General features: G+C 41.1%; 1 protein-coding gene across 2 annotated transcripts in view; it reads left to right on the plus strand.

Annotated features, from left to right (window-relative positions):
* The first annotated feature begins 222 nt into the window (after positions 1-222).
* The window catches only part of SNCAIP (synuclein alpha interacting protein), an 88,116-nt gene continuing 72,057 nt past the window's right edge, over positions 223-16,281 (plus strand). For both annotated transcript variants that reach the window (XM_059492242.1, XM_059492244.1), the window contains exon 1: positions 223-274. The gene's annotated coding sequence lies outside the window, so the exon portion shown is untranslated. The remainder of the gene's footprint in view (positions 275-16,281) is intronic.

Genomic DNA, 16,281 nt, shown 5'->3' on the forward strand with positions numbered 1-16,281 from the left:
GACGCAGCAGGGCCGGGCGGAGCCGCCCCCTCCCCTCGCTCCCTCCGTCCCTCTCCCTCTCCCTCTCCTCCTCCCGCTCCTGCCGGCCGCTGCCCGGTGGCAGGGCAGGGGCGGAGGGCGGGGCGGCGGGAGCCGGGCCGCTGCCGGAGCGCTGACTGCACCGGCGGGGAGTGGCGGGCGGCGGCAGCCGAGAGGCGGCACCTGGGTCCTTCCCCCGTCTCCATCACCCCGGCCGCCGTGGAACGGCCGCGGCCGAGCGGAGCGCAGGGGTAAGGTGAGCAGAGCGGAGCGGACGGGGGCTTTGTTGCCGTCGACAGCGCTGCCCCCGGAGCGGTGGGAGAGGGGGCGCGGAGCCGAGCCCGGGGTGTCCCGCGGGTGGCGCTGGAGGCGCTTTCCCCGCCGAGGCGTCCCCGGGGGCGCGGAGCGGGGCTGCCGGGCGGCGGGAGACGCGGGCGGCGGGCGGGAGCGGGGGGCGAGCCCGGCCCCGGCCCCCGCCAGCCCGCCCCGGGGAAGTGCTTTCCGCATGAAATCAGGGCTGAGCGCCTGAGGGGGGTTTCGCTGGGGCTGAGCGCGTACGTGATGTCAGCCGCGCCAAGTGCCGCCGCGGAGCCCTGGTCGCGCAGTGACACTCGCCCCCGCCGCGGATCCGCCGCTGCTCTGCTCGGAGCCGGGCGTCCGGGCGGGCACCCCGCCGTCAGCGCCCTCCTCTCCCGCCGGGCAAGCCGAAATCTGGAAGAAAATCAAGTAGGAGTTGCATGTTTGTAACTGTGGAGAAACAAATGCAAAGTTGTCTGGTGGAAACATGCTCCAAGGCTTCTACTTGGGTCAGTCCAAAATCGTGTTTGTGCAGCAGCGGGGATCAAGCCTTTTTCCTACCCGCATCAATGAGTGCTTTATGTGAGCAGATGTATTTTATATAAAGAAGAGCTCGAGGATCAGGTTCCGATGGTACTGGATATATAAAGAAGATGGTTGGCTTAAAGCCACCTCTCTTACAGAGATATTAATCAGTCACAACTGGTCCTCGAAAAGTCCCCTCACCCCAAAACCCAGCAAAAAACTGCTAGTGCTTGTGTTTTCCATGGAAAATCTTACCATCTTAGTCTCGTTTTATACCTCAGCATTCCACCAGCAAAAGGTAGCTGAAAAAAATGTTTTAAAAAAATAATTCTGAAACAAATCACAGACTGTTGAACCCTTTTCTAGTATTTAAATGGCTGAAGGAAGATATACCATCATACCACTGGGAAATCAAAATAATTTTATATTTTGTGCAAATAGCACTGATTCTGCAGCCAGAAATTATATTGAATGGTGTGCATGCATTTAGCCTTTTTTAACATGCTGTAGCAGACTTTTAATGGTGTCCTGCCCTTACTGAATTTAGGAGTTATGTGCACTGCATGTGCTTCCAGCAAGCCATAAAAAGCATGACCTGTTGCCTTACTACCACCCATAAACACGAGATTCTTCACCCTAAAGTCCTCTGCAACTCGCTCATGTGTGAGCTCATGATTGGTGAACTTGGTAAACCACTTCAGTCTTCAGACTGCTAAGCCTGCAAATATGCCGTGTGGAATACCGGAGCCATATTTTGAAGATTTGGCAGGTAAGCTGAAAAGCTGGTTCCAGGAGCAGGCTTGGAGAATTGCTCAAGAGGTAGTTCAAACACAATGAGAAGCACTTTTCATCTGAATGAAACAATTAGAATTTGACCTGCTCAGTAGTCAAAGAGACACTTGCCTCATCACTATATGCGATTTCTGAAAAGGCCTGTAATGAAAAGGCTGCCTTTGTAAGGGGTATGTGGTATAAAGCTTGACTTGTGTGGACTGGCCATTTTGCTTAATACAGTCACAGTGTCTTAAACTGGCAGTTCACGTACTTTTCAGGTGTTTGTGATTTCTGGTCTGTGTCATTGATTCAGTGGGCTGCAGAAAGCACATGTGTGACTTGCAGCTTGTAGAAGAAGCGAGTAAAAGAAAACCACATCAGAGTATTGGCCCAGTGTAGAGTTACCTCCAAATTCAAGGAGACTGGTTAAAAAAAAAAAATCTCCTTCTTTTTTGAGCAAGCAGTCCAGTGCAGGCTACTCAAAATGCTTTTAAGTGTCATTTTGGAACAAGGAGCTGGAAAGTCTTTCGGGTAAGGAAGTTCTGTAGAAGATAGTAAGTTACATTAGCTAGAAGCTGCTTGTCTTAGTATCTTTCTGTAATGACAGCAACATGGAAAGTAAGTTTGTCATGAGTTTTTTGGGGCTAGCTTCCAAGTTTACAAAGAGCTGCATGTAAAATTAGACTGCTTGGACAAGGTGACTGAAGGTACCCTTGAAGATTCAGTCCCTTCATGGAGTACTGTGAATCGGTGATAAGTCACTTTTTTCATAATCGCAAAACCACGATCCCAAATATTAGGTATTTTGTAACTGTTTCTTGACTGGGCATCAACAGAGCTTAAAAAACTGTGAAGTGTTCCTCTGCTTCCCAATTGTCCATTTCTCCTGGCAGCTGAAATCTGTTCCCATGTAGACTCCATAGGTACAAGAAGTGTTCATGCCACACACACCTGAGGTGGAATACCACCTGCATTGGCACAGCTGTCTTTCTCACAGTGCTCTTCCAGGATGTCTCAGACCTGTACCTAATTCCTTGGCAGCTCTGTCCTTGGACATATGTCTGATTAGAAGCAGGAAGGGGAAAGCATGACAGCCCTGCTGCAGTTGCTGCAGCTTCTCTCCTCTGAAATGGAGACACACAGGTAGTGCTGCCTCCACGTGCTGGATATGCCAGCAAGAAAGAGGGAGCCAGAGGCAGCCCCGTGGGGTGGCTCATCTGTCACAGACAGCAGCACAAAAGTCCTGTTGGCAGTGGTGCAGGGATGATGGTCCTTGTGACATAGTATGGTGTCTGGAAGTACTGATGCTGCACCTCATGAGCACAAAGACAGTAGTTCAGCAGGCTTTGTGGGATGCAGCAAGTTATCTCCCTCATCTGGTGTTTAAATGCTTCAGCTGACTAGATGAGGTGTGTGGCAGAGCTTTATCTGCATCCTTGTTTGTCTCTGATTGTGTGACTGAAGCTCCAGAGGCAGTCCATGAATCATGACTAAAGAGGCAGGGAACAATTATTTTTATTTCAATTTTAGAATAAAACTACATCTCTTTGCAGGTAGATGTCACGAGGAGAATATTCTCATCCTTCCTTGTGCAGCCATGATAATTAAAATTAATGCTAAGTAAAATAAAGAAAAGTTTATATTTTTGTGCTAGTCTGTAAGTAATCTATTTGCCAGTGCTTTACTCTGTGTTACTTAGCAAATGCAGTGGTTTTTTACAGTTGAAATCTATATGATCACTGTCAAAATGAAAAATATGTTAGAAAAAGTAGAGAAACATTGGATTTTGGAAGGGCAAATAGTAATTCTTTTCAGCTCTTGTCTGAATAGGACCATAACTAAACTAAACTGAAGGAAATGGTAATTGGCAAGAGGACTTGGAGTAGCGTTGTGTCTGAGCTCGCTGTTTTTCTGGCAGATCTGTTGTTTCTCGAAGGAGGTAGAAAAGATAGGCTTACATGAAGCAGGTGCATAGTAAACACAAGGGAATTTCTCTTTAAATGCAAATGTGGTTCTACAATAGATTTATTTGCACAGTGGAACCATTGGAAGCAAGAAGATAGAACATATGCATCCGATACTTTGTTGATTTAAGTCCCTAAGAGAGTTCTAAACTGAGAGGGGGGAAATAATTAATTAATTTTTGTGGTAGAAATATTGTCTACTATTTACCTGTTTAAGGTGGAACTGTGATTTCATCTTCTACAATAAAGCACCAAGTGATTCAGAGGTCTGAAGGTCTTCAGAGTTATCAAAGAAAAGTACCATTCAGCCGCCACATTTTGGCAATTGGGGCAGTCCTTCATTAGGTATGTTTTCTTGTGTGTTAGGAATATTTACAAAAGCTTATTTTGAATATGAATATGGCTGATTTGCACTTCATAAAGAATTACGAAGCAGCACTTGAAAGTGTATTTTTTCTGGTTAAAACATAGCATTAGGTTTGTGAGGTTTACTGTAATCATTTCCTTTTTGGTTCAATTTCCTCCTCAGTTCTTGTTTGCAGTCAGACTGCTGGCATTATTTTTGTTTATACCAGATAAAAAAGCATTGTCTAACTTATCTTTTAAACTCAATACAGTGTACTACATGACCTCTTTTTACATATAAATCCTCCCCCTTCTTCCCCCTTCTGTTTTATTGTTACTGAATCAATCTGGAGCTTTCCTTTTAAAATGAAATTCTAATCAGGAACTTAGCACTTCCCTTCAACCTTCCCCTGTTTTAACCAACTTGTTTACATCTGTGAGTAAAAATCAGGCTGTGCTGCATAGCTGTCTTGGAAGAGGCTGCCCAGAGAGGTTGGGAAGTCTCCTTCCTGGACCAGCCTGGACATGATCCTGTGCAGCCTGCTGTGGGTAAGCCTGCTTTATCAGGGGATTGGATTCAATGATCTCCAGAGTTCTCTTCCAACCCCTGCCATTCTGTGAATCTGTGATGTGCATGACAGGGGCACACATGAGATTGTGATTTGGAGCTGTGGCTCTCTGCAGGTTAGTCATCCATGTAGTTCTTTTGCAGCATTTTGCCATACTGACTGGCCTCTTTTTCTTATAGAATTTAGGAAATTTATAAGAAATTAATTATAATTAATAATTAATAAAATAATTTATAATAAATCAATACCTTTATTTATATTACCTTTAATTAATACCTTTATTATAAAGGTATTTATAATAAATAAATGCCTTTAACTGCTTATATGTGCATGTACATTCCTCATGTTCTCTTTAACTAAAATTGAGATGTAAATATTCTGCCTTTTGTTTGCTATGCTGTCAGTTCCAGTTGAGTCACAGTAGTAAATTTATGAAGATCCCATGAGCTGCTTTTGAAAGGGCTCAAGATTTTAAATATTGAAGTTGTCAGCCTGTTGAGACACTTATTTGAATATTTGTAAAAGCTGTCTCCAAGATGCTTTTAAAAGCAAACAAAAAAAGGGCCAAACAAAATGAAGCAAAATATATCTCGGAAATATACTGCCCACAGAAGCAGAAGAGTGCTAGTAAGGTAAATAAGCTGTGTCATTTTCCTTGACCTACATTCTGCTGTGCTAAGTATAAATGTACTCATTTCTCCTCTTGTTACATGGAGTCTTCAGTTATGTGTCCTAATTATGTTAACGTCTAGGATATTACCATTTTGTAAACTCATATGCTGAGGTCTGGATAAAGCACAATATTTTTGGTTGTTGCTAGGACATGGCCAAAAATTTACCTTGAGTTACAGAATGGAATCACCAGGAAGGTGAGTTACACTTACATCATTAATTATTTGCTTCTCATTAACATTGAAACTCTGACAGGCTTGGTGCTGTGACCACTTCCCTGGTTGAAGAACCTTCACCCTCTGTGTGAAGAACTTTTTCCTTATATCCAGTCTAAGCTTCCCCCTAACACAACTTCAGGCCGTTTCCTTGTGTTCTGTCACTGTCACCACAGAGCAGAGATCAGTGCCTGCCCCTCCTCTTCCCCTCACAAGGAAGCTGCACCTGCAGTGAGGTCTCCCCTCAGTCTCCTCTTCTCCAGCCTGAACAGACCAAGGGACCTCAGCCACTCCTCACACAGCTTCACCCCAAGGCCCTTCATCATCCTCCTGGCCTCCTTTGGACACTCTCTAATGGCTCAATGTCTTTTTTGTGTTGTGACACCCAAAATTGCCCCCAGCACTGGAGGTGAGGCCGCCCCAGAGCGGAGCAGAGAGGGACAATCCCTTCCCTTGCTGGTCTGGTGATGCTGTGCCTGATGCACCCCAGGATGTGGGGTGTTGCTCTTTTGTTGACAGGAACTGAGAGCAATTCTTATAAATTCACATTTATAAGGCAGAGGAATTCTTCCATGTGCTTGATGCACCCCAGGATATGGTTGGGCCTTTTGACTGCCAGAGCATGCTGTTGACTCGTGGTCAACTTGCTCTTGATCCAAACCACCAGATCCTCTTCCATGGGACCTTTCATTCCTTCTCCAGCCTCTCAGTCTGTCCTTACAGCCAGGAGTGCCCTGTCCCAGGTGCAGAACATGGCTCTTGCCCTTGTTATGCTTCATATGGATGGTGATTGCCCAGCCTTATAATTTGTCAAGGTGTTTGCAGGGCATCTCTTCAATGGAGACAGTAGCTTCTCCCAGTTTAGTGGAATCTGCTGGAATGGCGCTGCCTGGTGACTGGAGGTTTTGCTGTGTTTGAGTGCTGGGATGCTCAGGTCCAGACAACTAATTGGAGCACAACTGTGCATGTGCCCAGGGTTTCCACAAAGAGACAGGCAGCAGAATGTTTATCCCTGCACCCAAAACTTTATGTATTTTACTAGCTTGCTTCTTCCCATGGTAAATTGGCCTGTATGTAATCCCTGCTGCTGTGATCCAATTCCTCCCAGGTCTTTAATTGTCTGAGTCAACATTAGCTCTTGTGTGTCTTTATACTCTCCCGGTAAGGCAGCAAAATATGCTGAAAAACTGCATTCCTTCTTAACTTCTGGTTGTGATTTAGCAAAATGCACACAAAATCTCCTCAGAGTGAATCATTCACTGTGCAGTCAGTTTAAGAGCACGCGTGGATCCCTTTGGTCACTTGCTGGACAAAAGATAGTAAGCCATCCTTGAGAGGATGTCATGGTTTGTTTTTTGTAGCCAGTAGAGGCTAGAGCCAGTGGAGTACAAGTAGTGTTGCTGCTGTGCAGTGAACCGCTGTTGGAGGAGAGGAGGCCTGAATTTGAAGGATTTTATCAGCTCTGGGTTTCTGCATCACAGTAAATTCTTCCCTTGTTGGCAGCACTAATAGATAAAGGCATTGGTGTCTTGATGTTCTTCTGAAATTACTGTCTTTGAATCCGTAGATGGCTAATGTGCCTGCTTGAGTTAAGGGTTCAGAATCCAGCGCTGGCACTGCTTTGGAATGGAGAGGAGTGAGTGCTGTTTACATGTCACCAGGCTTCTCCCAGCTGCCTGTAGAGTGTATGGTGTCTCTTCTGTAGACAGCAAAGGTGGATGAATTGCTGTCCTTGAAGGTTCAGGTTAATCCGGCCTGACACTGTAAATCCCCACAGGAGAGGCCAGCCAACACATGGTAAGGAGTATTAAGGGAAGTTCTCCACTATTCCAGCTAATGGAATTTAGCAAAATGGACACTCTCTCCAGCATATGTTCCTCATCAGGTCCCATATGCTTTATAGTATGCTTCCAGGCTTTTCTTTTGCAAATGCAGTTTTTAGATTAACATATCTACAGTAGCACTATTTCTGGATGTGTCTACACTGCTATCGAGTAGTGTGATTGTGGGACATGCAGACAGCTCTGTAATTGCTTTGATCTGTATGTGATGTGAAGACATGCCAGCCTAGACTTAAGAGATGGCTTTCCAAGCCTTCTGGACAGATTATTAAACCATGCTGAAGTCTGCTTTCATCTGTCTCCTCTGCTGTTTTTAACTGTCCTCTAGATTTGCACTCTTGTGGATGTGCCTACACGTGCTGACATAAACTCAGGACTGCATGCCCACTTCATGCCTCCTGCAGCATCGCTGGGGGGTGCTCTGCATCTGGGTGTGTATCCCTTATTCTTTGTACTGAGATAGTCTGCTTTTCTGTGGAGTTTAACTGACTGTCTCACTATTTAATTCCCCTCTGTAAGGAATTATAGAAAGGGCAGAAGAGTGTCAGAGAGACTTCTGGCAAATTTCCACTCCAAAAATTAATTTTATAGTCCCTATTCTAAATTTGATTGTTAAGTTCAGCCTTAAAGAACCAGGCCATACATTTTTGCAAGTGTTAAAATCCAGATGAGAGACCAGGTTAAAGGAGCTATGTTAGAAAGTGAGCATTTAAAATGTTCTGTATCCAAACATTGAATCTAGAGCACAATTATGGAGGGGAAAAAAAGTGGAATTACATAAATGATAAGAAATATCAGTAATAACAGTAAGGTCACTATAATATATAAAACACAATCCAACTCTGTTAAAAGGATTTGGAATTATTTTAAAGAGAAGGACTGTATATGTTTTTTCAACATTTCAAGGAAGATCCTTGCACTGATAGGAATTTCTTGTTTTGGTTTGTGGAGATTTTATTGTTGGCTAGGGATTTTTTTTTTTTTTTTTTTTTTTTAGTTTATGTAGTGAGGGTTATTTTTGGTTTGTCAGATTAATTGTTAAGGTACTCCATCTGCTTGAAAATGAAGTCAGTGAACCTTCTTATGAAGGGACTATATTGTGTGAGTAAAGTTTGACAACAGATATAGTCGCACATCAGATTTTAGTAACTTTTTTATGCAGAAATTGATTTTCTTTCTGCATTAAAAACCAATCAACCAACCAACCAACCAAAAAAAAACCCCAAAAACCTGATCTGTATCTAAGGATATAGTCTGAAAACATCTGTCAAGTGTCTAATTCTTGCACTGTGCATTTTCTGTTCTATTTAACAAAGATAAGGGAGAAAATGTGGTTTAAAAATTAGAACATAAAAGGATTCGTTAGTGCAATTTATTTTTTTTCATGCCAAAGAAATATTTCACATAAAATCAGTACTGTCAGACAAAGAGGAATACAAAGTAGACTCTCGTTTGTTACTGTGACATGAGATATGCTGTAGAGGAGTAAGGTGATAGTGAGCTTTTCAGCCTGGTCGAATGCTACAGCTTACTTGTCTGCCAAGAAAATATTTTGTTTCTAGACAAATGGTTAAACTGAAATAAATAAAATATTTTTATCTTTCATCAAACAATTCTTTAAAAGAAGTGTTTCTTACTCCTGTCCTTGACACCTTTCTGAGGAAGAAGAACAGCCTTAGTTCACTGGATACTGCACAAGAATGCAAGCTAAGCCTGGTTTCTGCCTCATGTGGTCTTGAATAAATTATCTAATTCTTTTCACTTATGAGAAGAAAATATAGTGGAGAACTGCAAATTGACAGTAGCAGCATCTTTTTGTAATATGGCAATCAAACAGTGCCTAATATTTTTGTTATGAAAAGAATAATTCTTTATGTTAAATAACTCCAGCACCTTCAAACTGTGAAGTTCAGAGTGTGGGACAGAGAATGGGACATGCACCTCTTCTCTGGGCAACCCATTCCAGTGCCTCACCAGTCCCACAAATTAGGATTTGTTCCTAATACCGAAACTAAATTGGCTGGTTTTTAGTTTGAAACTATTGCCTCTGGTTTTATTTCCACAAATCATGATACAAAGTGCCTCTCTAACTTTGCTGTAGGCCTTCTTCAATGAGGTTTCCTCAGAGCTTTCTCCAAGCTGAACAATCCCAATTCTCTCAGGAGACATGTTCTATCCCTTTTATCATCTTCATGGCCCCCTTCTGGGCTTGATACAGAAGGTCCATGTCCTTCCTGTGGTGGGACCCCACAGCTGGACGCTGCAATGGGGTCTCACCAGAGCAGAGCAGAGGGGCAGAATCCCCTCCCTCCCCTGCTGCCCACCCTGCTGTGGCTGCAGCCCAGGGCACGTTTGGCTCTCTGGGCTGTGAGTGCCCACGGCTGGGTCATGTCCAGCCCCTCACCCACCAGCATCCTCAAGTCCTTCTCCTTGGGACTGCTTTCAATCCCTTCATTCTCCAGCCTGGATTGATACTGGGAATTGCCCCAATCCAGGTGCAGTACCTTATTGGACCTCATCTCGAGCCCATGTGCCCTCATCTTGAGCCCGTCCAGGTCCCTTTGGATGACACCCCACCCTTCAGGAGTGCCAGCTGCACAGTCAGCCTGATGTCATCCTCAGCCTTGCTGAGAAAACAGTTTGTCACGGTGGCCAAGAGCTGGCACATGTTTCTCAGAGGTGGTGGAGTCTCTGTCCATCCTTGGAGATACTCGACAGCCACATGGATGCAGTCCTGGGCAGCAGGCTCTAGCTGAGGCATGGGCAAAGCGTTGAACTGGATGATCTCCAGAACTCCTTTCCATCCTCCTCTGTTTTGTGGTTCTGTGAAGCACTGTGAAAAGAAGAAACATTGTTATAATTAATACACACAAGGCTACAGGGAATAGCCTGTGTATCTGGCTCAGTGATGGTGGCTTTGCACGTAGCTAAGCACAACCCAAAACACGGCAGGGCTGTAGCCAGGAAAGACGTGTGCTTTCTTATCTGGGTTCCGTTTATTGAGCCCTTTGGTGTCGGGTATATGGGGTAAGTGAACTGCAGTGAGAGCCACCTACCACTTTTGGCAGGGATCAGTACAGTCTGGGGATGTGGACAGACACACAGGGACACCTGTGTGCTCCCATGCATCTTTCTGGCCTTTCTGCTGTCGTTTTTTGTGGCTTCCTGTAAGCCCCTTTGTTTCCAGCCTCTGGATGGGGGTAATAATGCTTTCTATCCTGTAATACTGTAAGACTGTGAATGGATTGAGGAGTGTTTGTGAAACACTTGGGCATTACTGATGAGTATCAATAAAAAAAGCTACGAGGATATCTTCTGCTTGCTATAGGGCTATGGCCGTCTAAAATTTTAAATGAATTTAGACTAGTTAAATGCTGGATGGGAGAACACAGGAAATGAAAATGCACACCTGATATTTCTGAGTAGTTTGGGTGTGCTCTGTGTAAGACTGATCACCTTTTGCAAAGCATTGAAGTGGGACCCTTCAGTTAGTCCCTGCATCAAAATCAGTACAAGCAAGAAATGTCCTCATGCCTAAATTTTGTAACATTGTGGGTTTTGATGTAGTGAGGTTCATTTCTTTAACAAAGTTTTTTTTTTTTTTTTTTTATGAAGGGTTTTAGGAATCTCTGAAGATAGTACAAAATTTCAGCTTAAAATAATAGTACTACTTCTAATTGGCATTTCTGCTACCTCATCCCGCTGTTTATTACAGCACTTAATAGCTGCACAGCTGAACAGTAGTGCTGGTTGTATCTGCTGCCCATAACATTTTAAACAAATATTATTGGATAGCAGTATTCTACATAGAATAGCATTATATAGCTGCAGAGCTGCAGTTGCAGTCTATATCTCAAATGAGACAATAATGACAGTTTCAGAAGACAGCATTCTGGTTTCAGGGGCATAGATGTCTCTCAGGAATAATTTAGTTGTTTTTCACTGAATATTCTAGTTTCCACCAAACTATAATGGAAATAAAAGGTTCATTTTTGACAGTGCTTAAATTTACAGTCGTTTGCACTGTTTAATTTTTAAGAAGTTTTGCAAACAACATCATAGTCTATGTCTGTGGAATAAAGTATGAAAAAATTTACAGTTTCTCTACTGTCCTAATTTTAATTTTATCAAAATGAAAATATTTGCATAGATGTTAGTGGTCAAGTGTCATTTCTAAGTCAGAGGAAAGCTGATGTTTTCAGTAGAAATGATAATATTTTTAAAAATTATTTTCAATGCTTTTTGCTTTAAAAGTAAATATAGTAAAAGTAAAATCTGTAATACATGCGTATAGTATTTGTCAAATTTATTTTTTTCATTGTGTAGTGTCAAATGAAAATGGGTTGGTCTGAGTGACAAGGAACGTGAGTTTTGAGTTTTTTGAGTTCAAAGTTTGTTTGTTTGAGTATGAGGTTTGGTTCTTTTGGTCCATGGGCACCATGTGCACAGATATATGCAATGTGTGACATGCCCTGCATAAGGCTGGCTCTCATCCCAAATTGAAGTGCAATGCTGGTTACCCACTGCTGCCCCCCATCCCTGACTGCTAATGGAATTTTGGAGTATCAAAATTTGCTAGAGTGTAGCTCTTAGATGTTCTTGTCAGTTTCAGGGCATAAAAGATACAGCGGTGGACTTGACAGCCCAAAAATAAAAAAGGAGAGAATAAAAAAGGGTGTAGTTGGAAGACTGGAACCACAGGAAAGTGGTTGCAGAGAAAACAGGCCTCCCACAAGAGAGCAGGACAGTGCAGAGGCTTCACACAAATGATGGATACACTTGGCATATTCTGACCCTGGAAGCAGAGAATCTACTTACGTAGGAGTTTTCTCTTGACTTTCTAATTAAAGCTCACATGAAGCAAAAAATCATCATGGGACTGAATGCAGGATTTTGGCAGGGAAATGTAAATAAGACAAGTTCTAAATTTCTAACTTCAAGTACAGCATTTGAATGTTGCAAACTTAAGAGTAGTGTTTGGCATTAATTCTTTTCCAAGATATTTCTAGAAATAATTTAGCAGGCCGCTATGGGGCTACAAGGTGTTGAAATTCGACTGGACTATTATTGAATTTAGGTTGAGTAATTTAAGTGGAACAAAGATGCAAGGAAGTGTTTGAAAAATTCCTTTTACTCATCTGTGTAAAAATAATAATAATTAAAATAACCTCAAACCCTAACATGACCTAACAGATGCTTTCAACATTGAAAGTATGTTAAACAAAGATATTTTCAATTGCTTGGTTTTACTGAAACAACACTTATAAATTAAATGTGTTCTTCAGCAAAAAGAAAATGCAGCATAGGAAGATTTATGGGGATGATGTACTGATTAAATTGGTTCCATATTTTTCTACAATCAGTACCTAAAGAAGATAAGGTGAAAAAGGATGCAGAGTACTAAGGAGAGAAACTAAAGTCAGGATTTGTGTAACAAAACTTAAGTATCAAATAATATAATTTATTTTAAATTATTGTACTGAGCAAAAACTTATGAAGGATTGCTGCCCCAGTGCTACTGCCCCCAGTGCTGCTGCCACTAATTCAGAGAAAGAAGAGAAACCTCAGTTTATGATTTAAAACAAGAGTGCAGTGAGTCACATCTGCTTTATTAAAGATGTTGACACAGAATCCTCCACTTCCCCCTAAACCAAGGCATGATTTGGAAAGGCTGAGCTCTGCTATGCTTGATTTCATCGTAACATAAATGCTGGAGCCTACATTAGCAGTGGTAGTTGCCATAAGCCCTGTGTTGCTTTGTCGTACTTTGGGGCCAAGTATCTGGTTCCTTGTGGATGTGGTTACTAGGGTGTATTATTTTTGGATTTTTACATAAGAACTAGGCTACCAAAAGAAGGCATATTTTTTATTTCTGTAGTTCATGAACTCACAACAGCCCTGCAGATGTTCGATATTCATTGCCTTTGCCAAAATACTAGAAGCTGTGAGTGCTTTGACAGTACTTTTCAAATTGTACCTGGAGTAAAAAGTTGTTAAATCAAAATATCATGGATATTTTTATGTATCAGTTTCTTCTCGAGTTGATTTGGAACTATATTGACCCATTAATTTCTTGAATGTTCTGCTTAATTCTCCTCAAATGCACATATCCAAAGTCTTGCTCAAGTAAGTATGAGGGCAGTGTACACACACATGTTCTTCTATGCTGTTTATTTACTTTAACATGTAAAAAGCAGTTACAGTATTGTAGTAAATGTCAGTAAAGTATTGTGCTGCTTTGAGTGGTTCTAGGTGATGCTTGTGCTTTACGCTTTCTGCCACCATTTAGGATATACTGGTTGAATTTTCATTTTTTCTGTGTATTTCTATGCAGAACATGTTGTGGTTGATGTCTTAAGAAGTGGCATATGGTGTGTTACAAAGCCTGATAGGGATTGTAGAGATGCAGAGCAAGACTTTATCAGTATTCACATAGTTAATTCCTTCTTATTTGACGATGTTACTGAAAGTTAGTTACAGGTCTGTGTTTTTTGTGTGCATGTTAGCAGTGTACTGGTTGTGTAAATTACCTCAGGACACAGGTCAGCTGATTTCCCAGTCCTTGTTTAGCAGCTGCCTCCTGAATTTAAGGGCATAAGCAGGCTTTATTGTGGAATGCGCTGTATTTGTCAGTAATATTCTTTGAAATAATGAAGAGAGCTGCAAATAATCTTGACATGAAGTAACACAGCATTTTATGTCTCTGTGTTCCAAGTGACCATGACTTGATCCATTTAAGTCTTTGGTTCAGTCTCAAATCTAGGTTTAATGAAGGATTTACAGAAATGCTGAGCAGCACTTGTACTTTCACATGATTGATGCAGTGTTCTATATATATTTTACAGTTCTGCATTGTAAAATATTTGATGTTTAAGTATAAAAAACAGATGAAAACCTATAACTTTAGTATTATGTATGCAGAGATGGATATATACACATACATACTCTCTGTACTTGTGATTGTTGAACCTCTGCATATTAAAATGTATTATTCATTTCTGCCAACAGTCATGAGTCAGTGGAAAATAATGGGCGCAATCATTTGAAAAATGCGCATTCACTATTTGCTTGTATTCATCTCAAAGTTCAGACTGCAGATGTGTAACCATTCATTTTACTGTTCTCAGTGATGCGTGTAAGCCTCCTGAGGATTCACATTTATGAACTTCCTGCATTGGCATTGGCAGAACAGAGAGGTAACATGAAATGAAATTTATTTCTGCCATAGGATTTAGTGATATAAGAGGCAGTTATTAAAAAGAATCAACACTCAACCTGATTTTGTTAGTTCAGCTGCTGAATTTCCACTAGTAAAGTAATAAATTCAATTTGCAGTGGACTTTTCCCAGTAATTGCAAACATTGTATGTACATTTTCTCCAGGGAGTCACACTTTGGAATAGTAGTGGGGTTTTTTTCCTGAAATTTTGCAGGAAGTAGAGAAAAAAGATGAATGCCTTTTAAGATTAGTTTGTAAAGAAAGCTTTTCTGGTCAGATTTCACTTTTAAAATGACTGAAGAACAGATTTGTTAAATTCCTGATGTTCTGCTCAATCATAACTTTCTATGGAAAATTATGTCATACATAATCTCCAGATCTATATGTGAATGTATTATTTTAACCTGGGTTTGGTGTTAGCATTGAATTACCAGTACTCAAAACAAATGTATTTCAAGACTCTTTGGCTAGTTCTGCTTAAGAAAATATTTTTAAAGCTCAGAGGAAGTACAATGAACTAGTTACTAGCTGCACAATTTATACTTGAGCCTTTGTACATTCAGTGCTACAAGATATATCAATGGCAGGTTTCCCAGTGTTGTGTATGTTCTCTTTTATTACTGGTTGCTCCAGATTCTGCTTTTGGTCTAATTTAACGTTATTCCTGGCTTGATAGGATATGTAATTTTTTCCCTTTGTTTCAGTTGCTTTTGTTTTGGTTTAGTCCACTCATTGATATGGTATCCTTTATGGTTTTCACCATCCAGAAGCAAAGGAAAAAGCCCTTTCATAGACCCTGACAGAATTGCATTTTACATGTTGCTGAGATCTTGCAGTTTCAGAGGTGGTGTTGATTATGGGGTAGTGCAGTGTGATAAATCATAAATTCAATCTTTCTTATGGAACCTCCATAAGAATATATTGCACTATCAGTTCATTGCTGTAATATTGGCTCCTGAAACAGTTTGGAGTTCAAATTTAGAAAGGAAAAAAACCTTTTTTTCTTATTTTATTGATATTTTAAAACATGTTAAGGCTCATGGTTGTGATGGGGAAGAAAGCAAAAACAATATTTTAATTACAGGTGTAGGATAATAAAATGTTCCCTAAGTGTATTTTAGATCTCCAACTGCAACATGGAAAATACAAGTTTCACCAGGATCAACAAATAAATATTCTTTTCCCATAAATGGAGTGGTTTAAACCAATCAGATCCTTGAAAAATTGCAGCCCTTGCAAAATATTTTAAAAATATTTATAGTTACAATTTTCAAGACATGGGCTTGCAGAATGGCAAAGTAATACATAAAGTGCTTTAAGAGAGATGGCTTTCATAAAATTAAGAAAGTAAAAAAATCTCCAATGGTGGTATTTACATCATTGTAATTCTGCAGAGCAAATGAAGTAATTCTCTTTCTTGCTTTGTAAACTAAATCTAGTGTACATTAAAAAAAGAATTAGTAATAATTGTTTTGCATCCCTCAAACCCTTTGGCATACTTTAAGGTTCCCTGTCGAGGTTGATGGAAGTGGTGATGGTTAGGAGTCAGTACAACTGCTTATAGAACTTCTACATCATTCACAGGTGAAAGTGGAAGGGTAATCAGTGTTTGCTCTTTTCTAGGCTCAAAGGGAGCTTTTCAAATATCTGAGTTTAAAAGTACGTATATGTTACAAGTTCACTTAAGTTCATTTTTGGACACTGGCTGTTGCAGCAACTCTGGATTTCAGGTGGGTGATGAATCTTTTACATTAAGAGCAATTCCTGCCTTCTTCTTCAGTATAAATCTGAATTTTAAGTGCTGCAGTAGATTAGGTAGAGTGGGATATTCTGTAGAATTGCT

The sequence above is a fragment of the Ammospiza nelsoni genome, chromosome Z (genome assembly GCF_027579445.1).
Source record: "Ammospiza nelsoni isolate bAmmNel1 chromosome Z, bAmmNel1.pri, whole genome shotgun sequence".
In the NCBI taxonomy this organism is placed as follows: Eukaryota; Metazoa; Chordata; class Aves; order Passeriformes; family Passerellidae; genus Ammospiza; species Ammospiza nelsoni.